General features: G+C 40.8%; 1 protein-coding gene and 1 long non-coding RNA gene across 2 annotated transcripts in view; both read right to left on the bottom strand.

Moving 5' to 3' along the window:
* The window catches only part of GAP43 (growth associated protein 43), a 96,726-nt gene that overhangs the window by 53,233 nt on the left and 18,656 nt on the right, over positions 1–24,837 (bottom strand). The window lies entirely within an intron of this gene.
* On the bottom strand, positions 7,972–8,772 carry LOC309868546. The gene is made up of 2 exons (XR_014313722.1): positions 8,472–8,772; positions 7,972–8,206 (listed from the first exon to the last, which is right to left on the bottom strand). It is a non-coding gene; the product is annotated as an uncharacterized lncRNA (long non-coding RNA).

Below are 24,837 nucleotides of genomic sequence, written 5' to 3'. Positions count from 1 at the left end.
CTTGAATTTTTGTGTTACTGGTTATGAAGTACTTTTAACTTCATAAAACTGTCCGTCTAAGCTGAGCAAGTGTGCTATTCCTTTTGCAAAATGAAGAATCTGAAACAGAACGGAAAGGCCCACAAGTGGTAGAATGGGTCTTAACCATAGGCCTCCAATCTCCTACATTTTAAGGAATGTAAAAGAGAATTCAAGAATTCAACACTAAACACTCAGAAGGAATCATCAAAGAAGTAGCAACCCTCACATCAGCATGTAGACTACCTACAGCTCTTCTCACTTATCAGAATTGGTCTGTATGTCAGATCTCGGAACAGAGGCAGCTCCAGAATCTCTAGGTAGAAGGGGATATGAGCAGAGACCTGTTTGGAAGGGGGGTTAGGTGATTTTGCCCGAAACTGCACTCGTATGGCAAGTTTCTTACCATAGGTTTATCTATATGAGGTGGCTGCTGGGATGATTTTATACGGCCACTGGTACTGATCAGCAATAGTTTGCACAGGTCTTAATGAACCAGCTCAGTCACCAGGTAAATGCAGGACTTGAGAAAACTTTCAAAAAGCACAAGTATGGGGATGTCTGGGTAGCTCAGTTGGTTAAGCGTCTGCCTTTGGCTCAGGTCATGATCCCAGGCTCCTAAGATGGAGCCCCTCATGAGGCCCCCTGCTTGCTGCTTCCCTGCTTGTGCTCTCACTCCCTCTCTCTCTCTGACAAATAAATAAACGAAATCTTAAAAAAAAAGAAAAGTGCAAGTATGTTTTCGCTCTGATTTTAGAAGATATGTTGTGGTATTCTTCCATGTGTGAGAAAAACAATGGAGTATTTTTTTGGTGGGTGCAGCAAGAATGTCAGGTAAAGGGCACAGAGTTGGAGGACAAACAGATTTCCATTTAATGGGGTTTCTACTCCCAAGCTTCTAGATGGTAAACCATAACTGAGTCTAAACTTGCTCATGATGTGTTTGTCTTTGTCATTCTTTCTTTCTTATCCCTCCCTTTGTTTTTGGCATCTAGTTCTCTCATGATCATTAGTCACTGACACCCACTGATTACGAGTTCCCTGGCATGGTTTTGGTGTCAAATGATTTGAGTTCAAATCCTGACTTGGCCACTACTCAAATGTATGACCCAGAGTAAACTGATTTCTTTAGAATGCACTGTCTTCATCTTCAGATTGGGATACTATACCTACTGGGCAAATTTTCTTTTTTTTTTTTTTAAATGACCTTTATTTATTTATTTATTTATTTGACAGAGATTGTGAGAGAGACAGGCAGAGAGAGAGAGGAGGAAGCAGGTCCCCTGCTGAGCAGAGTGCCTGATGCGGGGCTCAATCCCAGGACCCTTAGATCATGACCTGAGTCGACGGCAGAGGCTTAACCCACTGAGCCACCTAGGTGCCCCCCAAATTTTCTTTCAGATGAAAGAAAATAGTATTTGTAGTCCCTGATACTTGAGAACTCCATAAATAATTGTTCAGAAGAAGATATTATGAGTGAAGTGAAAACTACTACTTTCTGGAGACTAGGGACCAAGTGCATTATTTGATAAATATTTTATGATTTTCTCTCTTTGATAGCTCACAAAGGAATTTTTTTTCAGGGCTATGCACATTTCATAAAAATAATAAATGCCTCCCTCCAAAACAACAACAACAACAAAACCTTTTAAAGGCAAAGATTATAAAATACCATCAGATCTTTGAAGGAAATAATACTAATAATAAACTGAAAAAATTATATAGTACTATGTACCCAGTACTACAAACAGTTTATACACACACGCAAATATATTTATTAAATGTATTATATATGTTGACCAGCTTAATTCTAACAAGGTTATACAGTGGGAACTATTATTTTACAGGTAAAGGAACTGAGGCACAGGGACTTTAAGTAACTGGTCAAAATCATACAACTGGTAAGTGGCAGAGTCAGGATTTGAACTCAAAAGATGTGTATAGGTTGCACGTGAAATAAAATCATCCCAGAAAGACAGGGCTGATCTTCCAGGTGTTCCCTGCAGTCTCCCAGCAAGGTGAAAGGTGGAGAAGAAGATGGGGAAATTCAGAGCAGGACTTTCTCAAGGCCACTACCTGCTAGGGCTGGGCTAGTTCTGAGTGTCTAAAGGACCAGGCTTCAGAGCTGTCACCACAATTTCATCTTCCCCTTTCAAAAATCTCTTTACAATAGAAAAGTACAAATACATTTTCAAAGCTAGGGCTGTGATAGTGTGACCCAGGTGATGCCATGACTCATTTTCCTTGTGAAGATGTTGACAGGGAAGAGTCACACTTGAGATGTTGAGAACGGCCCAGAGACCAGGTTCCTTATTAATTCTGGTATTGGGAGAATTACCCAATTCAGGGTATTGGGAGCAGGAGAGAGAAAATATCAGAGATCAGAAAAACCAATACTGGGGAAAGTGGTAGGAAGAGACTCCAAGTCAGGAAGAACAGCTATTTAATTACATGAGAAAAAAAGAAGGGTTTGAGCAGGTGGTACAGAGCAGGTTCTGTGACTTATTCCCAAATCTGAGGATTTAATTCAGCCAGAGTTCCTGAATTAGACAATGCCTTTTCCTTGAACCAACTACTCCGTATTTTCTCTCACAATTGTAGTGAAGCAAACAGGGAAATCCATCTAGAACATTCTAGATGCTCTAGAACATACTAGCTGCTCTGATGATAGTCTCAAAAACTGTCATATACTATTTATGCCACATAGTTCATTGGAGGAATTTAGAAACAGGGCTCATCATGGCACAAAGAACCAGCATACCTCCTACTTTTTGGTTCTGTAGGGAGAAACACTGCAACATTTAGGGCCATCAAAGAAAGAAAGTTCCTTCTACTCTGTTTTTGAAACGAGACAAGACAAATTCTACAACTTCTGAATTAGTCTGTATGAGCCATACAGGGATTTATCATAATGTGATCTTTGAGCCAGAATAATTAGGCTGAATTCATAAAAATAAGGAAATATTAAGTTTGATTCTGAGGTCTTGAGGTGAATGAAAATTCACCTTTCTTGTTGAGGCATAGATAGCTATGAGGTATGCCATAACCCTCTCATAAGTGGTATCATACAACCCAGAGAGCCACACAGAGCACCAAGTTTGCCCAGCACTGTGAAACTGCAAAAAAAATGACGGGATTTTGTCACAACAGAGAGGATTTGGAAACTGTCCTGAGCTTCAAAGTCCCACGAAGGTAGTGTGATGCTTCCTTCACTTCCAATTTACTCATTGGAAGTCAGTGATTCCCCATATGCCTGTGTCTGCTCAGGACTAGACCCAAGACTACAAATAGAAGACTCAAGGGCAATCCAATAAGCATTTTCCCTTGTGCTTGGGGCAACTCACGTTGGGGCAACTTGACAGCTCCAAGCTAGAATAATTCCCTACTTTCTACCCAGCCTGAACTCACAGTTTAAAGTCACATATAAAAGCCCAGTGAGCCTGGGACCCCTGACTGCTCTGCCAGTTGAATGTGTGACTTGGTCTTGGAGCTGTAAATTCGAGCCCCAGGCTGGGTGTAGAGACTACTTAAAAATAAAATCTTAAGGGGGGAAAAAAAAAAAAGCCAGTGAGCTTAAAAAAGTATAACTGCTTTGTACCTCTGTGGCCTTGGTGTGTGTACAGTCTGGCTGCCCATGGTGTACAAGCAAGCCAGGAATAAGCAACAGAAGGCTAAATTTACTGTGGAGAGTTAAGGGAATAATGGGGGTGGCTGGCAACGGGAGCGGAGGGGGTGTGCAGGGAAAACGCAAACAAAGATTCTCTTTTGCCAAGAGTCTGAAATTCCACCGTGGAGCAAGATTTTCTCATTCCCTTATTATTCTTATTCCCTGAAAGCTGAAACTACAGACACTCTCCGCTACACATTTTATCAGATGAAGCGAAAACAGAATTACAGTTTTACAATTTGTTCACTTCTGCCACCCCAAAACACCCTCTCTGCCCCTCCCAAAACTCTTAAAATATTCCTGTTGCTTATCCTACTAGACAGAAATGCATTGTTTTAGCATTCGAGAAATTCATGGAATGGACCCAGTCTGCCCTTCCAACTTCTTGCGTGAGCATACCCTTTACTTTAGCCAAGTAACTGATATGCTGCTGACTGAACACGCGCCTCACTCCCCAACTTCTCTGACTTCACTTATAATATGCCAAACATTTCTCTGTCCTTTGTCTGCTGAAACCCCACCTGCCCTTCATGGCTCATCCCAGCCCTTACCTCCTTGGCAGGAGGAGAGTTTTCTCGTATCACTGTAAATGAACAGTCTAAATTTTTTTTGCAAAGGGCCAGAAAGTAATTCTTTTTTCTTTCTTTTTTTTTCTTTTTTTGGTTTCCTGAGCCATATGGTGTCTGCCACAACTCCTCAATTCTGTCGTTGTAGTGTAAAAAAACTCTAGATGCTGTGTAAATGAATATGAATATGGCTGTGCTCCAATAAAACTTTATTTGTGAACACTGAAATTTGTATTGCACGTAATTTTAAAGGGTCACAGAATATCATTACTCTTTTGATCTCCTGTCAACCACTTAAAAATGTAGGGAAAAACAGCAACAACACATTTTTAGCCCATAGACTATCACTTACCAATCTTGGGGTAGGGTATACTTTTACGTTAAGCTCCCACAGCATCCTTGGTTGTATTTTCATTAACTATTTTTATATTGCAGTTATTGGTGGACTTATTCCCCAGACTCCTTTATTTTATAAGATCTTTGAGGGCAGGAGTATTGTCTTATTAATGGAGGCTGTGATATTGTGACTTTTATTAAGAAATATATATATTAGGTCTTTCTCCCCATTTCTGGCACAAAGTTCCTAAAACCCTTGAGTTGCCCAAGTTGTTCGAAGTAAAGGCAGCTTTTGTTATGTTAATGAGGTGACTTGAGGAAAGCACCTAGAGACGGGATGGGTGGCTTGAAGAAACCACCAAGTGATTGGAGGGTTGGAACTTTCTGACCCCTGGGAATAACCTGGGAACCTGGAGATTGAATCTATCACCAGTGGGCAGTGATTTAATCAATTCGTCTTAAGTAATGAAACCTCCATGAAAACACAAAATCAGAGTTTCAAGAATATCCCGGTTGCTATATACATGGAGGTTTGGGAAGAGAGGTGTCCTGGGAGGGGGTATGGAACCCCTGAACCCTTTCCCCAAACCTTGCCTTGTGCATCTTTTCTGCCCAGCTGTTCCTGGGTTATACCATTTTATAATACACTGGGGATCTAGTGAATAAATGGTTTTCCCCAGTTCTGCAAGCCATTCTAGCAAATTAATTGAACCCAAAGAGGAGGTTCTGGGAACGTGTGACTAACAGGCAGCCGTTCAGAAGTACAGGTTAACAGCCCAAACTTGCCATTAATGTCTGCAGAGGAAGGTAATATTTTGGGACTGAGCCTTTTTAACTGTGAAACTGATGCTATCTCCAAATAAACAGTGTCAGAATTGAGCTGAATTTTACTCAGCTGGTGTCTGGGGCATTGCTAGTACAGGGCAGCACCCCCCCACCCCCAACTGGGTTCAGAACCCTTTCAGAGGCTAACATTTATAGATCACTGTGTGTCAGGCACTGAGCTAAGCATGTTATATGGAAAGTCCCATAGCAACTGTGTGAGGGAGGTACTATTATTTTTAGTGAGGAAACGATATTATTATTTTTACGGGTGAGGAAATAATATGGCAGATTGAAAGTGATCTCATAGAGCAAAGGCAGAGGCCCTCCCAGAGCAGGCCAGCTTCAGGAAACTGAAAACTGAGTGACACTGAAGCTTGCCTACCTTAGAGGTGTTTCTGTCCTGTCATTCCTTCGCTGCCTGCTCAACTCAAAAGGGACACAAAGACACTGAGACCTGAATCCAGGTATCACACACAGCCCGAGAAGAAATGCAGGGCAGAAGCGAGTGTTGCTTTATTCTCACGTGGAGAATAGAAGAGCCCCAGGGGAAAGGGCCATGCCTGTGAGCCAATCACAGAAGAGCTGCACTCCCAGAAGGACCGAAATGAGCTACAGCTGGGCGGACGCTTGTGGGAGAGAAAAGAAAGACTTTTTTTTTACAGTCAGAGTTGAGTAAGCTGCTTATGTGCGAAAGCTTTTGTGGAACCAAGTTAGATGGTGCTAAGTCACTAGACAAAAGATCACACCCTCCAGCTCAAGCTACCTGTCTCCAGGGACTGTTTCTAACAGTCTCGGGGCTGAGTGAGGACAAGGGAGTGAAAAGCATTTAGATGAGCGGAAGGAACACAGTGACCTGGTATCAGGGGGAAAAGGGGCTCCTTAAATTCCCAGGGCTGTTCTATCCGTGAGAAAGAAGAGTGAGGACGAAATGCTGTTTGCCATTCTGCCGCTTAGCACTCAGACCTACTTGGATCCACAGTGTCCGTAGGGCCAGAAGCTGAGAGGCCGTGCACTTGAGCCACGCCCCGCATCTACTAATCAGGATCCGCATTTTCACAGATCTTCCCCACATCACAACGTGAAAAGTACTGGCCTACAACCTCCAGACCAAACAGGCCCGTCCCAGGAAATCTACAGTTTCTTTTGAATATTTCTTTCAACAAAAGTATAATTTCAGAGGGGCTTCTCTTCTCTTACAAAGCACAGAGAAAGCTGCAGGTAAAGTAGCAGAAGCTGTGGCCCTGCCAGGAGAGTAGCCCTCAGGAGAGCAGGGCTAGAAACATCATACAGCCCAAACTTGCAACCTCACGGAAGTCCCTTCACTTCCTTGGGCCTCGGCTTTTGCGTCTGTATATGAACGGGGTTGACTAGGAGATCTAAGACTCAAACATTCTAAGTATCAGAGTCCTAGTTGTGTACAAATGGATATATGCTCCATTTTCCTATTTCCCTAGAAAAGAGGGTCACAGAGTAGTTGACTGTCATTCAATCCTACTACCTGGTACGGATAGGGTCTCCCCCACGCAGTCACTTACCTTCTAAAATTAGCCATATACACTGAACATTAATGAGACTAAGACCATTCTCAAGATATGCCAATCTCCAGAGGGAATCACCAAACTGAGAGCGCCCAGGGTCTGTCCACTAACCAGCCTCCCATGAGTCTGCGCAGTTCAGGATGACTTTGCTCACATGCTTCTGGGAACTAGTCATGACCTGCCTCATCAGGAAAGCAGACATCACCTTCCTCTGGCGCCTAATTTCAACCCTTTCAGAAAGCGGGAGCACATCATTGCTCAATCGGCCAAAACTTGACTCTTCTCCACCTTCCCAAAAGCCTTGATGTGAGACAGTGAAGCTATTCTCAAGGACATCTTACTCTACAATTTTTAAAGCCTCACTATCAGTCTGTGTGGAAAATCTGAATGAAAGTTACTGTCCTAGTTGGGGGGAAAAAACAAGACTGCTAAAAATAAACAAATACAAGATCCAAGTCACTCACTCTCTGCCACAGTTGGTTTTAACCTATTTAAACAAGAGAAAGAGGTCAGAAAAAGAGAGAAAACTCTAAGTCCCATCAGCTTCCTACCCTCATCACTTAGGTCTTCCTCTCCAGGTTGCTTTACAGTTTCTGCCCCTAGGACAGGGGCCCATTCAGGCCCTAGAGGCGTTAACGCCACACCCTGGTTCTCCCCTCCTCTTCCTTGGAGCTTTCCTCTCAAGTGGACCTGAAGTCACAACCAGAGACAAAGCCCATTACAGACTAAGTGTTCAATATTTGATACATATTTTTGAAGTAAACTTCTAGGCCCAAGATGGAGGCACTCCTGCCTGGGCGCCATGTCAATAGCCTGAAAGTTTGTTTTCATGTCCCTCTAAGTGCTCCACTTGACCAGAAACATGGTATATCCCGTCAGACCATCCATCCCCAGGCTCTGTATTTATTTCCGTATTCCTCATTCTTTATCCTATAAAAGCTTCCTTTCATCCCATTTTGCAGTTCCCTGGGACCCTTGAAACCAGAGATTGCAGGCTTCATGAAGTGTTAAATAAAGTCCGTTTGTAACACCTAAATTGACTTGCTTATTTTTAAACAATATATTAGATGAATGAACAAATACATGGTGGTACCATGTGTGTGCAGGTTAAGAGAAAATCTCCCATCAAGTCTAAATTCCGCCACATCTCCAGAAGTCATCTAACTTCTTTGGGTCTGCTTCAAGTCACCATCCTTCCCCAATTGTCTGTTGAGCTCCATTTCGTCGTTGGAAATGGTAAGCTCAAATGAAGCAGTCTAGGAAAAAAAAAATTTTTTTTTTAATCATTAAGGATTATTGTCTCTGGCTCTGACCTAGCTGGTTTTTCACTTCTGTTATATTCTAATGACAAGGCATTGCTGCTCAGCTTCCAAAGCTCTTTTGCAGTCAAACAGAAAGCTCTCCTCCCTTCCGGGTACTGGAGAAAAGGACCGCACAGCCCGAGGAATGCTAATGTGCTTTTTGCAGCCTGCAGGCAAGGAAAACTGGGAGGGACACAACTGCGACTTCCAGTTGACCCACCTTTCACTCTTTTCCTTCCCCACCCGCAGAGTAACCTTGACGCGACTGAGAGCCCAGTCCCTGCAAGCCGGCTGTTGAGGCTCCTGCAAGGGAGGGGTGAACGCCAAAGCCTAATGAAGGGCGAGGGAGGGAACCCACGCCCCGCACTCCCTCCACGCAGTACTCCTCCACCGTGGCCAGGCCCGCGGCTTTTTGTTCTCTGGGCCACCGAGAGCAACAATTACCACCCAAACAGGAGTTTGCGGAGGTTGGGTAAAATAGCATTCCCTGGTGCGTTGGAAAACAGGAAACCGACCCACGAAGCCTGGCTTTAAAAGAGCGGCGGTGCGGTCGGAGCAGCCCTCCACGATCAGGTCCCGCCCACCGCATCCGAAGCTCCGCCCAGAGTCGGGGCGGTGGCGCGGGGCGGGGCCGAGGAGCGGGGCGGGGCCGGCGGTACAGCCGGGGAGAAACAAAGGGATGAGGTCACCCGGAAGAGCGGCAGGAGGAAACGCCTAAAGGGGACGGAGGAGACGCGAAGCCGGGCAGTGGGAAGGAAACCTGAGTCCAAGTGCGGGGGGAGGGGTCCGCGGGACAAAAGCTGAGCAAGGACGCCCGATTCGGGAAAGGGAGGCCAGGCACACAGACAACGTGCCTCGAGAAACGGAGTGTGGAGAGACCAGGCAGAACCAGCTTTCCTGAGGAAAAATTAAAAAAAGTTTGCTTAAATCCTCGCTGCTGCTCCCCGGCGTGCTGTTCCACAAACTCCCACGATTTCTGTCAGTTCTTAAAAAAAAAAAAAGAAAAAAAAAAGTCTGGGGTGATCTAAGGATGGGTTCCTGAATCTGGAGGAGTGTGGGATGTAGTTTGTTTCTATAATTGTGTTGATATGATTATTTTTCTGTTGAATGTCCATACCTTTACTAAGAATGTAAGAGGTGTCCACCCCACCCCCCCCAAGAGATTAAATGCCCCTGGACAGAGGCACTGGAGGGAAGAATAGGAAAAAGAGAACACACACACCTAACATGCGAACGATAACCCGGGTGGCAGAATTCTGTCACACCTCCTCGTTTTGGATCATCAGGTTAATACCCGTCACCGAGACCAGGATATTTTGAAGGAAACAGGCCAAAGGCTAGTAAGGTTTGTTTGAAGGAAGACTGAAGACTTGGTTCTGAAAGACCAAGAAATGCGGTTGGAGTAGAAGTTCAGGAGGCACCGCCACCCACCCGTGGGCGCGGCAGTAAGTGGAGAAAAAGAATTCCAGGCCTATCTTTGGTTTTGTCTGGGCGGACACTGAGGCAAGTCCCCGAAGGAGCAAGCCCCTGTATCTCTCTGTACAAGAATATTAACTAATAGTCTAGGCCCACTCTTGTGCTTGGTTGACCCCGCACCCAACTGTAAGGTCATTGAGGAAAAGGACTTCGGTTAGCCATTTCTACACCAGTTCCTAGCATAGTTGGTAGGACAAAGTGAGAACTCAATAACTATTTGTGGAGTAGATAACTGAATTACCAAAATAAGACTGCATAATCTTACCCCTTCTCTATAAACTGACCAGTACCCAAGAGGCCTTGGATCAGTTTTGCCATCTGGTGGTGAATATAGGTAATTGACAAAATCTCTTACCCATCCTTCTTTTCTTCTGCCTGGGGTTGGTAAACAGGCACGGGGAGTTTTTCTCCTTAGACCTAAGCAACTCACCTCTCCTACACTTCCACTTCAGGTCATCACACGCTCGCATAAACCACTCAATTCCTCTTTTTCTCGCTGCCCTGACCTTACCCCACTCCCAATACCAATGGTATTTCTCCTAACTTTTACCCAGTCAGCATTGGCAATTTCCTTTTAACCACCCCTCTTTTCATTCCTGGAGAGAATCCCATTATGGGGGTGCTGGGTGGCTCAGTCAGTTAAGTGTCTGACTCAGCTGAGGTCATGATCTCAGGGTTAAGAGATCAAGCTCCACGGGTAGGCTCTGTACTGAGCCTGGGGCCTGCTTATGATTCTCTCTCTTCCTCTCCCTAGCCCCCTTCCCTCTCTCCTTCTCTAAAAAAAAAAAGAGAGAGAGAGAGAGAGAATCCCATTGTGACCCAAAGTTGCCTAATAAACAAAAATTTTGCTATAGTTTTCATTCCCACTGTTCATTGGGGTAGCAAAACACCTTACCAGAAAAGGGAAGTTTGGGTATTCCTTTTTTCCAATGAAATTAGATATAAAAAACTGGTTCTATTACCTTCCAAAACCCAGTAACATTATTGTTTTCTCCTGTGCTTCCATTACAAATGTACTGAATTTTAGCTACATTTGGCTTAACCTGAATTTTATAGACAGGTCTAGAAATCTTAAGACTATTTTACGTTATTTCTCTGGAGAAAGCATTGTATATTTCAGGTTTAACATTGTATTTTTGAAATACAATCCATTTGTAACTAGGAAATTGCTTGCTTTTCTAAGAAGCTGTTTTCTAAAAGGCTGTTCTACTAAGACACTAACCCTTTTACTTTCTGGGAAATTGGGAAAGACTTAGGTTTCCTTTCTTTTTTTTTTTTTTTAAGATTTTATTTATATATTTGAGAGAAAGAGAGAGTGATTGAGTGTGCCCGCACATGTGAGCCATGAACCTGGAGGGGAGGGGCAGAGGAGGAGGGAGAGGGAGAAAGAATTTGAAGCAGACTCTCTGCTGAGCAGGGAGCCCAGATTCCAATACAGGGCTCCACTCCTTTGAGCATGAGATCATGACCTAAGTGGAAACCAAGAGTCAGATACTCAACCAACTGAGCCACCAGGATGCCCTAATACTGTTTCCATTATATTTCCATGATTACAAAATTGAGGTTTAGGGCAAATTAAATGATTTTGCTCCCAAGAAAATTTCAGATTAGCAGAAAAAGTGCTCTTTTATCAATACTAGGGGTTTTCAAACTTCCGCATACATTTACCACCCTAAATGCTTAAGTAAATCAGGTTCAATGGCCCTGCCTCCCATGATGCTCACTGAGGGAGTTTGGTATAGACCTAGCTGCAGAGCACCTGAAATGCATTTTAATAAGTACACCCACCGATTTGGACCAAATAAGGGCTCCAATCTGACCCACACTCCAGTTTGGAAATAACTTCCTTGATATTATTGAAAATGTCTGTATTAAGCAACAGTGAGAATTTTCTATTCCTACCCCATTGCCTCCTGATTTTAGAGACAGTTGGCACTAACCCACGCATAGGACCAAGAATTCCTATTCTAAATTCCAGTGTGTGCAGACACAGTGAACACAGACGTGAAGTCTGAAGAGGTCATCAAACCATGTCATTTCACAGCCGCGGGAACTGAGGCCTAGAGGTGAGGCATCAGAGGACTAGAGGTGATGCAGAGCTGGGGCTAGCCTGATCGCCTCCTGTGTTTTTGTTTGAGTCCTGAAGGCCGCAAAGAACCGAGAAGGCTGAATTTAGAACAAAGTAGGTAACAGAATTAGATCATTAGTGTCAGAAGGGATGCTTTGGCCTAAGGCAATTGGTAGGTATCTTTATAATCCTTTCATTCTGGTCCTGAATGAACCAGATTAGCAGACTAGATCATTCCTCTGTTACATTTCAATCACAGAACCATGGTTTGGTGCGGCTGGGTAGTTTGTGTGGAATCATGAATGCAGAAAAGCATAGCCTGAAAAAAGAAGATTATGCTTCTGCCCCAGAAGCAAAATTCCCAAGTCAGCATAATGTCATTGCTTATTATAGTTTGTAATGTAAATGCAAATTAACTAACAATGTTTTAGCACATTTACTAAGTTGTACGATACATACTGATCTTCTGCAAAGTTTTGGAATATGTGAAGGTACAGATAGCCTGGGTCCAGGAGAAATCACATCTTTTAAGCACACACTGAATCACTGTATAACATTCTACACATGAAATTTGACACATTTTAAGAGGAAGATAATTTATACAGAAAAACAGTAGTGAGGCTTATAGTGATATCCGTATCTGTGATAACAGAACTGTTCAATAAGCTATTCCAAAACAATAAGCTTACCTTGTTCAGTGTGTGTTTTGTTTAATTTTTAGAGGTCTAAATACTGATATCCATATAGTCATATAAATATACATTCTCAGGGACAGCAAGTATTTTTAGTATAAGAAATCCAATAGTAGAAATAATTTCATCTATTTCTTCTTCTATCCAAGGTAACATAGGCTTTTAAAATAAGGAACTATTGAATTCTACTTGTCAGGGGAGGATCTAGGGACCCCCAATCATTGACAGCCCCTGCAATGGTGAGTTTAGGAATATTCTGGTGTTCATAGGTCAGAAGTATGATCACCTTGATGCAATCTGGTTTCACTGAAGTCTGGTTTTTATATCTTAAATGCATAGGTTTCTAATTACACTTTTTCCTCAATACATATTTCTTGCCTAAAAACTTTAGAATCAAATATTTGTTATTACCTTCTCTGGATATGAAAACTTGTCTAATATCACTAGGAATTTTTAAACCCACCAAACAACCTGAATTATTTTCTGGGTGCCCCAGGACATCCCTGCTAGATGCCCCAAGGAACCGTTGTACTCTTTAAATGTAAGCACATTCAGTTACAAACACTAAAGAGACCTCCATACTGAGTGTTCCAGCTGCACTGCACTGGGTGCATTTCTGGAAAGTGGACTTGATATTATTTTCCCCCAAGAAACCACCAATTTACACATCTGTTCTTTGCAGCAGTGGATATAATTACTACGATGCTGTTCATAGGCACATGACCCTCTGAAGGGGCACTGGTTAAACATCTGTAAACAGGGATAAACATCATATTGTGTCTTTTTCTCAAGCAATTTGAGTAATTTTTGCTGGAGGGGAAAAAAAAACACAACACAACACAACATCTTTTGTCCAGTCAATGTTCAGCGGTATCTGCCTTTCTGAGAGTGTGACTGTATGAGATTGCTTTGCCCCCAGGAAGGAAGATTGTGCTGAAGTACTCTTTTGACTCAGGAACACAGTGTTCAAATAAAATAGGGCTTTAAAAAAAAAGACTGTGAGAGAGGTGTGCTGAAGTAGTATTGGGTTTGCTCACCATTTCCTCAGATCTTCCTGGGCAGAGTTGAGCTCTTCAACAAAGAGAGAGTTTGTATTTCCTAAGTCTCTTTCTCCAGAGAAGAACTTTTCAGATAAACTTGAGTGATTTGCTATTTCATCCACTGCAGGTGGCTAAGGGGACGAGTATGTGATTTGCTTAAAGTCATACTAAAAATGAATATAATAGTCAATATTTGAATCACTTGGTACTTTCCTCTGAGCACCAATTCTGTTCTATATAGTTAGTGGTCAACTGAAAAATTAAAGTGAAAACAATGGAAAACTATTTTACAACAGAGCAGAAAACTTAAAACAGGTAAGAGTCAACTGAACTGAGTTTTCCAGCCTTAAGAATGGCAGAATTATCTTATCGCAGAAGCAATGCATAAATGCTTATATACAGTGGATTTGGGGTAGAGGGAAAAGTGGACAGGACAAAGGGAGTGGTATTTTCTTTTTGCTATTGCTCTGAGCATTTATTTTGGGAAATATTCTTTAGGACTAATTTTTAAATTTCAAATGTTAAGTGTCTGAAAAGTGAGAAGTGAACCTACTTTTTTCAACTTAACCTACAAGCAAAGCATTTAAAATTTAAAGTGTTTTTAATATAACAGCAATATTTTCATTTGGATGGAATTACCCAAACTCTAGGACTAGTACTAAGTTGAGGCCTAAGAGATAAGGCCCAGAGGTTGCATATCTGTAAACAAGGGATTTCAACTAGATGGTCACGTCTTTTCCAGCCTATTAATTCTAAGAATCTATAAACCTACTCCTAAGAGAGGAGTTAAAGTAGAGGTTACTCTTGGTAAACTAACAGCACAAAACACAAAGCAAGAGGAGAAACCGTTTCTCAGACCTTCCTTAGCTTCCTTTAACACTAGAAAAACTATCCCATAATTTGGTCAAGAAAAAAAATAAGGAAATGCAGGTCCCCTGATGTCAGTATTTTTCTAAATGTGGTGTAGAATTCCAGTGTCCAATTCTTAGTTCAGCCTTACCTCTCATTTGGTTGTCTGTTTAATCTAACCTAACTCTGGACCCTTCAGCTTGCCTCATTAAATTTTTTGACTCATAGCTTCTCTCTACCACAAGTTATGAATAACAGGACACATTCAGTGTAAACATGTATAATGTACAGAATCCACTGTTTGGGGTCCCTGGGTGGCTTAACTGGTTAAGCAACTAAATTTTTTTTTGGCTCAGATAGTGATCTCAAAGTCTTGAGATGAGGCCCCATGTGGGACTCCTCACTCAGTGGCAGTCTGCTTGAGATTCTTTCTTCCTCTCCCTCTGCCCCTCCCCGCACTCCCCACATGTGCTCTAAAATAAATATATAACATCTTAAAAAAAAAAAATAGAATCCACTGTTAATAATGTTACAGAAATTCTCTTATGGGTATATTTACTAGCCACCATTTTGTCTCAAGATGGTGATCTGAACACAATTAAATCTTCGTATCTACTAATTTTTATCAAAATCTGTCAACCTTTCAAAAGTAACAACAATGAGAGATATATACAAAATATTAGCAACTTCGTTGAAACATCTTAATAATTTACTGAACACTAGATCAGAATCAGGAATATAGAGATGGAAAAAAAGCAATTCTTGCCCTCAAATGATTTAGTGTTTAAGTAAACAAGCAATAAAATGGTAATAAGAAATAAAATGAAAGAATTAAATAATACAAAGTAGCGGAATTAAATAGGTGATACAGTTAGTATGTGCTTTAGAAATTCAGATGAGAAAATCATCACTGAGACTGGAGGAAATACCAGAAAGAGGGGATTCCAAAAGGGAAGATGGGTTTTGGAGAAAGATGATGGGTTCAGTTTTGATCACAAAGGTCTGGAAGGAGAATTCAACTAGAGATACTCAGTAAGAAGCATTTTTTTAAGATTTTATTTATTTATTTGACAGACAGAGATCACAAGTAGGCAGAGACACAGACAGAGATGGGGAAGCAGGCTCCCCGCTGAGCAGAGAGCTGAATGCGATCCCAGGACCTTGACATCATGACCTGGGCTGAAGGCAGAAGCTTAACCCACTGAGCCACCCAGGCGCCCCAAGAAGCATAAACTCGAGAGTCCTTTAGGTAAAGGTGATCACTGAAGGTAGGAAGGTGAATGAGATTTCTGACAAAGAAATCAGAGATAAAAGGTCAGAAAGATGAAGATCTTGTTCTGTGGGTTATCTGTATACAGAAGACAGGAGGAGATAGTTGATCCAGTGAAAACCAGGCTGGATAAGCATTGAGAAGAACCAGAATGGGAGCCAAGAGAAGAGCGAATCCCAATAAGGTGTGTCCAGCAGAGTCTAACACAGTGAAAATGTTAAGAGAAAACTGAGAAAAGGTCTTCAGAAATGGAAATGCAGAGGTCACCAAGGGCATCAGACAGCAATTTCAGAAAAGGAAGGAGGGTGGGAAGGACCAGTTACCTGTGCTTAAGAGAAGCATGAGACAGATAAAAATGGAGGAAATTACTATACTCTCTGGTATATCGGTTGATGGAAATAGAGAAACTAAAACCTCCCATTTCTGCATTGGTCAATGAAATGGAATGCAGTGTAGAGAAGGAAAAATATAGAATTTTCGTATGAAATGAGTTTAAGATGTGTTTACTTTTGATGATAGGGTCCAATTCGGTGTTCCAGCATTCAGGGTTGATGCTCCCTCACCCTAGATGTAGTAAAAATTTTTTCTACCAAACAAACAAAAAACCCAACCAACCAACCAACCAACCAACCAACCAAACTAAAAACTAATGAGATTACTTTCAAACACTAAACCTAACTTTTCAAACATAATAAAATATGTATGTCTGAGAGGAAGAGAGAAGGAGGGAGGGACTAAGACTCCACTTTGTAGGAAACTAATAACACTACAACTCCCAGAACTCCGCTACAAATCCTATGTTCCTCTTATTGTGGGCCTCCTGGTATATGAGTTTCAAATAATGAAAGGTATCCCCGTGTGGCAGAATTGAATTTTATTTTCTTTCCCTTTACTCTTTATGAGGAATAAGACAAGATTAAGAAACACTGACTTCTTAAATATAAAATAATCTATCAAAGTTATGCTACAGAGAGTGAGGCAAGGTTACCAAGCAAATGTCAGTTGATTTAGATGCACAGCTTTGAAAACTGTAGGGACCAAATGTCTGAAGCTTCTAACACTGACCCTCAAGAATAGAGCAGGTACAAAATTATAGAGATCTAATATCCCATCTCAAGTCTGGGAAGAGGTGGAACAAAGGGCTAGAAAATGGGGATGAGTGAAAGAGAAAAATAAGGGAGTCCAGAGAGAGATGGGCACTCCCAGATGCCTGCCCCAAGGAAACTCCTAATGAACTAAAAGGAAATTCAGTGGAAAAAATAAGTGGTTTACCTCATCCTCTAAACTTCAGGCATGTACCTAATTAGTATTGAGATTTTGGTACACCTTAGCGCTTTCCCAGATGTTATGGACCTAGCCAAGAACTCTTGCCAGTGGAGGCTGGAATGAGTTTCCCTCTCTTTCTCAGGCAAATACACCTCATAAAGGAAGCACTTCAAGGACTGTGAGGATGAAAATGGCCACAGGGTGAAGACAGTGTAGCTTCTTGTTAGCTTCCTAAATTCAGTGTTTTCAAGATGGCTCCACCTCTCAGTAAGGCACTGGCTCCTGACCTCACATGCTTCAGAATCATCTGAGGAGCTTGTAAATGCAGTCTCTCCTCCAGAAAATTGCATTTTAAAAATCTCTAGGTGATGCAAATTCATAAACCATTGGGAAACATGCTGCTTAATTCACTCTTGTTGCTTAGTAAGCTCTCTTGACCGTGTTTAATTCTCATTTTCACTCTGAGCAACAGACCGAAGTTCTTCACAGAGAAAAAAGGAAGTGGTGTTATAATTTTGACAGGATACCCTGAATATACACCATCCCAATCCAACAAATATTTCATCATCTTCTATTTCCCTTTCATTCCAAAAGATATTTCTCCATGAGGAACCCTCTTGAAATTTAGTAATTTAAAACTGTCTGGTCATTGATGTCACTTTTGTTTCCTGCTTTAGCATTTCAGACTTCCCTTCTCTATTCCTCTTTCTTTTTTAACATAGATTTCTCCCCAGCTCAAAAAAGAACACTCTTTTACTACAATCTCATCTCTCTCCCTCTGTTCAGTGCCAAATTCCTTGTGTGTGGTCTCTGCCAATTGCCTGTATTTCTTCCACCTCAGTCCCCTCCTACGTCCCTACAATCTGGCTCTCATCATCACCATTCTACTGAATTGCCCACTTGGAGGCTATCAATGGTCCTCCCACATGCAGTGGTCTATTCTCCATTCTCATCCCTCTTGATCACTCTGATTTAATCATGCTGACCATTCTATTTTGGAGCTTTCTCCTTACTGGCTTCTTTGATTCTGTATGCTAGTTTTTTACTAACTCATTTCTTTTCCTTCCTTCCGTCCTTCCTTCCTTCTCTAAGATTTTATTTCTTTGAGAGAGAGAGTGCAATAGTGTGGGGGAGAGTCAGAGGGAGGGAGAAAGAAGTAGACTCCCTGCTCAGCGTGGAGTCCAACACAGGGCTCTATCTCAGGACTCCAGGATCATGACCTGAGCCAAAGGCAGATGTTTAACCAACTGAGCCACCCAGATACCCCTATTTATTTCCTTTTAATGAAGGATCTTCTGGCATTGAGGAGACAGTAAGCCTTTCTCTCAGTTTTTTTTTTTGTTTGTTTGTTTGTTTTTGTTTTTTTTTTCCTAACTCTCCTTAACTGAAGCCCATGGAGCTGAATAAGATTCCAATCATCCTTTGAGTCACTTGCCCCTGTCTCTTCTCTTGCCACTTCTGAATCTTCAATTAAGCATTTTTTTCTGGATACCTTATTCATACAACCCAAGCTAGAAACCAAAACCATGGTCTTTCTTAACAAACCAGCTTTTAACTTTCCAGTTTCATTTCCCTACACATATATGAAAAAATACTGGGCTCTGAACTCACCTTCCCACCTCCAGTCTCCCCAGGTAATGTCAAGTGCACTTGTGCCCTAAGTACCTCTTCTATAATGTCACTCCTTTAGCCAAAAGCTGCTCATGACACAACTTTTTTTACCAGAAGAGGCCATTTTTGGGGGGCGGGGGTGGGGTTAGGCCTCATCTACATGCCCATTTCCCTTTCTAATTCTTACCATCAAACACTTCACTTTTCTCAGGATAGTCCCCTCAAAGCTCCACAATTTGCCCTGTGTCATACCATGTAACTGGAATACATTTCTCCTCTCTCATCTTGGCCACTCTCTACTTTTCCCATCCTTAAGTCTTCATGTTCTGCTGTCTCTTCCAACAAGGATCTGTCATAACACCTGTGTCCCTTAATTACAGACTGCTTTATTTCATTATTTTCATGAGTGCCATTCCTCAGTTTGTATATATTTCTTAAATATCAGTCTTCTTTCCTCTCCTAAATGTTGGGGTTTACATTCTCTTGGCCATCACAATATGTCCTCTTAGAGTTAGGCCCACAGCAGGGGCTCAGGAAACACAAGTTGGTTATTACTTTTCTGGAAAAAGATACTTAATATATAAAACAATGTGAGAGAATATTTCTAACATATCTGATATCAAATTGTAAGTGAGTCTCAATGGAGAGGTCTCTTGTGTTTAGGGTTTTTCCTGATTATATTGTCAATATAAGAAATGGCAATCTATTTAGGTCACCACAAATACTTCTGAGGGCTTATGTTTAATCCAAGATACCTGTTGAGCTTTCCCTCTTTTGTCTTGAAGTATTTCTACTGTTTTCCATTTCTTCAGAATGATCTGAAGCATGTGCTCAGTCTCTCTCTCCCTATCTCTCCTTATACCCTTTCTGAATCTCCACCTACAGCAGTCATTCATAAGTCCTTGCTACATGACCAAGGCATAGTATGCAAAGCTTGAACACTATAATCTTTAGGTCTTCTTTGGCTTCTATCTTTGACCAAAAGCCATAGGCATAGGTTAAGTGAGCCTTTCTTGGCTCCAGTATGTAGCAAAAAAAAAAAAAAAAGAAAAGAAAGAAAGAAAGAGAAAGAAAAAGAAAGAAAGAGAAGAAAAGGAAAGGAAAGGGAAAAAAAGATAAAGAAAGATAGAAAGAATGACCCACGGCAGTAGTAATTAGTTGTATAAGGAAAGCAAACCTGGGAATGACAGTGTTGGAAGTTTCCACTGTGCATATAAACAGTTGGCATAAGCAGAGTTGCTTGCAGGAAAAATCTTTATAGGTCACAAATGTTGGACAGATTGGTGGCCTAGGCCAGACAATCTGTTTATCTAAGGCTGACTTACCCTTGGCCCTGAGTTTCTGGACCCTGACAGGGAGGAAATATTAAGAGAATCTGAAATCATGGTCTAATCTTATCAAGAGGCATAATCTAATAGCTTTGATTTTAGTATCATATTTTAAATTTAAAAGTTAGTCCAATGTTTAGTTTTTCTAAGTTATTATTGAACCAATGTTCTGATAAGTGACAACTGACCATTACCTTAGAGCCAATCTAGAAACCTCAATAATCCCGAAAATTTCACACTTGGAGTTTGTGTGTATATGTATGTGTTTGCATGCCATTTTACTTTTCATTTTGTGGGAACTCTTAATGCCTTAATTCTTGCCAAGGCCAATGCTGAAAAGCCTTAAGAAATGTTTTTCTTGAGATGTTTCTAAGCATTTTACAAATGCAGCAATTTCATTTTAATACTATAGATTTATTCCAAAGCTTAATTTTTCTATGCAAATAAAACTAATGTGAGTTAATGAGGTTTCATTCAATAAGAAGGGAAAGTGTTCTGAAATACATTAAGAGGGTTAGGGAAATTCTTTGTAGCAAAAGGAGACTAATACTCATTGGGTTACAAATATAAAAATTTAGCATTTTTCTCCAATCTCTGGGTGAATATAGAGTATGGTCAAGTACAGTGAAGTTTGACAGGACCAAGGGAAGGAGAAGGACCAAAGGAGAAGAGGTCACTAAATTAACTGTTCAGTGCATTAAGGAGTCTCCTTTGATCTTTGCATCTGACTTTTTAAATGATGAGAGGTAAGCATATTTTTAGTTGGGCCTCTCTACTCTTGTAAGTGAGGTTAACCTAATTTCTCTCATTTGAAGAGTGTTGTAAATGAATAGCAACACAAGAAATGTTGGAGATAACTCCAGCAAAGGTTGAACTCCAACCTAACAAGAATATCATGAGGAGGAATTAATGAATCCCATAGAGGGGACAACCATCTGTAATTCATATGTTCAGTCTACATCTTTTAGTTTGTAGTAAGCACTCAATAAATATTTCCTGATGAACAAATGAAGGATTCATGAATGAGCTGACTTCTAAAGTCTCTTCTAGCATTGAGACACTATGAAAGAGGTAAGTGATCTAGTGATAAACCAAAATAATATAAGGAACAGTCACACATGTGCCTTAAATATATCTTTCTCTGGGGAAAGGTGAAAGATTAAATAATAGCTTCTTTAGGCTTCCTGCTTTCACAAGACTGTCAGAATGATCCAGCTAGGCTGAAGACACCCTACATTAGCAGAGTTATCATCATACTTCTGTCTGGAATAAAGCCTCTGATGAAAACTGGACTCTGAGAATGCCAGTGAGGAACTAGATTTTGATTCAAGATCAGCTTATAACCACGGAAGTCGGTGCCTGACATGGTGCTGTTTGCCATTATACATTTTAATCTTCAATTCCTACAAAATTGAATTTCTTCTTAGAATGTCTTGGGATGTCTTTAAAAGGTTCATTTAAAAAAAATCTCCATTTATAAGTCACTGATGCTGTTAAAAGTTATACACAGAATTCATCAGTAAACATAAAGGATTTTTCTTTTTTCATTGCAACTTGAATCTTTTCTAGGAGATCTTGCTATTTTTATCTTGGAATGTTTTTGCCATGTTGGCTCTTTGAAGATTAACCTGGAATGCAAATAGGACATGCGATGGATGTTCTATCTTATTCAGTGTTTAGAATGCCTCCTGGTGTCTTACTTACTGCTACAGGTTTGTTATCCTTTCTCAACCAGTGTTTGAACCCCTCCCACTCTCACCCATTCATCACCCTGATAGTCCTGTCCAAAGACTATCAGGTAAAATACAATAATCAGTCAAAGCCAGATGGTGCCAGTGGCAAAAGCAAGCATTTCCCCTTACAGCGCCCACAATACATAAATAACTAATACCGTCACATTGACAATTTAATGAGTATAAATTTACCACAGCAGGAAAATCCTCCCCAAATATTTAAACAATTAAAATGTAAGAGAAGAAATAAATAAGCATTCTGTAGTGGTAGGCAGGGCCAAATTTTTCTTTCATTATTCTCAGCAAATCTACTGTATCACGTGTCTGAAACTGACAGATAGGCAGACATATACCGGATGCTAGTGGGCAAGATTCAAGGACAGAAATCAAGAAAGATATGGAGGAAGGTGGAATGGAGGTATTAGCTATAGCACACTTTAGCTTACTCTTATTATTGCATCTGAGCAGAATATAAATTCATTCAAGAAATAGTTATTGAGCATCTAATAAGTGCCAGGCACTGTACTAGGAGTCAGAAAATATCAGCAACTAAGAGTCAGGGTGTTTACATGGCCCTGGGATGAGCTGATAACAATAAATGAATACCTTGGGTGGATACAAGGGCTAGAGAGTAAAATGAAAAGTATAAAAGGGTCCAGAAAGCGTGTGTTGGGGTGGGTGCTGCTTTATATATAGAGTGAGGAAAGAAAGTGTCCTTGATGAGATCTACACAGGTGAGATTCTAGCAGAGCCATAAGGAAGTCAGGAAGTGAGTCAAGAGAATAGGTGTGAACAAAGCATATCAGGCAGAAGGAACAGCAAGTGCAAAGTCCTGAGGCTCTTGCAGTAATCCAGGTGGAAAAATAGTAACTTGGGCCTGATTTCTTGAGTATTGGGTTGCATCAGTCAAACTCTGGAGTGCAAGCAATAGAAACTAGACTACGTTGGGACAATATTAGAGCTGACATTATTAATGGGAAAGACAGAGAACGCCACTTGAAAAACAGGCAAGAAGCAAGCTAAATCCAGGAAACACAGACAAGCCAAGACCACCGACTGGTTAGGACATCAGACTATGGGCACCAGAGCCACCAGATCCTGGATGCCCACACCACTGAGGATAATTTAGAATTGTCACTGCATGTTTCCATTTTTCCTTAAAGATTCGAAGTGTCTGAGTGATCTTGAAATGCTCTCTTTCCAGTTGCCGAAGTCTGAGGCAGGCTCAAATTTCTATTCCTATTTTATTGGCCATGTCTGTAAGATAGGCTAATTTTATCCCTGAGTTCTAGACTCTAAGAACCAATATATATTAATTAGCCTTAAAGAGCACTGAGAGTGCAGAGTGTACAAAATCTAAATCAGTGACATTAATAACTCATGTTTCAGTTAACCAATGGATGTTCATTAAACCTCAGACATGCATAGATGTACACACACACATACACACACGCACCCCAAATTCCAGAAACTGGCCCTTGATGCATTCCTACCAAAAGATTCTGAGACATAGGATTTATTTGATACAGATACAACACCATCATCAACAAAATCAACTATAATGAGAAGTAGTTGACATTAAGTGCTTATATATGCCAGGTGTAGTTTTCAGTATTTATATGAATTAACACACATAATCCTTAAAAACACTTTAGAGTTCTGTAACTTAAGCATTAAAACTTGTGAATGTTCTCTTACTCATAAAACTCACCTTCCAGGCCTCCAAGGCAAGTTGGGTACTCATATCTAATGAGAAGAAGCACTAGTTTATTCCTATAATGGGAAGCTTCCCTGAGCAATGGGAAAATACAACTGAAATTTTTAAAATTATTTAGGAGCACTTTCTAGAACACAGACTTTAAAAGAGATACACATAGGTCTATCAAATACACTTGAGGGTAAAGAGTGTTCCTTTTTTAAAAAATTACTTCTTGGGGCGCCTGTGTGGCTCAGTGGCTTAAGCCGCTGCCTTCGGCTCAGGTCATGATCTCAGGGTCCTGGGATCGAGTCCCACATCGGGCTCTCTGCTCAGCAGGGAGCCTGCTTCCTCCTCTCTCTCTCTCTGCCTGCCTCTCTGCCTACTTGTGATCTCTCTCTGTCAAATAAATAAATAAAATCTTTAAAAAAAAATTACTTCTTTATTTTTAGCATCTCACATAGTTTCTAGCTTAGTACATGATTCATAAATGTCTGCTGAATGAATGAATGACATCCATATAATATTTGAGGAAAATATTATCCCCCAAAATTCATCCTGATAAAGAAGACTAATTGAAAAATAAGATGAATGAGTCAAAAAGTGGACAAAAGAAAAATAACTTCGTCTTCATTTATAGAAGAATCCTGTCTATTGATGAGCCACATAAATGCTCACAACACAAATTTGGAATATTTAGGAATTTGTACATGTAGAAATTGAGAGCATGATCCTCTTTCATCCTCTGAAAGAAGTAGTACTGATATAGGAAGGAATTTCTGTTCAGCCCTTCCTGTGCTGAATGACCTCGATCACACAGCTTCCAACATCTGCACCCTGAAGGACTGGATGTAGATCAGTGTTTCCAAAACTCTGTTCCTTAGGCTTTCTCAGAGAGATCTCAGAGGAAGGAGAGGGGTGCTGACCAGGCAGATCTCTGAGCCACCAAACTCTGTTTAGCCACCATCGGCATCTTTATCTGTTTTACGTATTTGAGATTCTTATAAATATCTGGGACAAAAAGTTTCTGTGGCTAAAGAGAAATTAAATAAACAACTACATAAACTGTAAAAATCCCTTTTGTTCTACTAGTCAATGATAACCATCACCATCAGACATATAATGAAACTTCCCTGGGAGATAAATAAAAAGAGAGTAGGGTAAACTGCAGACCCAGAATGTGCAAATATTGTACAGTGCCTCGTGAAATCTAAAAGAGAACTCAGAACAACACTGAAGTAGTGTCTAGGGAAACAGCAAAGGACAACACACAAATAAATAAATAAAGTGTATAAAATGCTCTCTCTCTTTCTCTGACTATGTATATGTGTGCATTTTATTTATGCAACATATACTCATATACACAAACAATATGGAGGAGGAGGAATTACTAGGGAGGTTACTATAGTGATTGCAGTATGGAAGCAGATGGGGAATGAGGAAATGTCTGAAATGATTTTATAAAGGTGATATTGCAACAGAATATTTGGAGGCAGAACATGGTTTGGCAGAATGGAGGAAAAGAAAATACTTTAGGTGGAGAAAATAGCACCACTT

This window comes from Mustela nivalis (assembly GCF_964662115.1).
Source record: "Mustela nivalis genome assembly, chromosome: 1".
NCBI lineage: Eukaryota > Metazoa > Chordata > Mammalia > Carnivora > Mustelidae > Mustela > Mustela nivalis.
The sequence above is the reverse complement of the archived record's forward strand: the minus strand, read 5'-3'. Positions and strand labels throughout refer to the sequence as shown.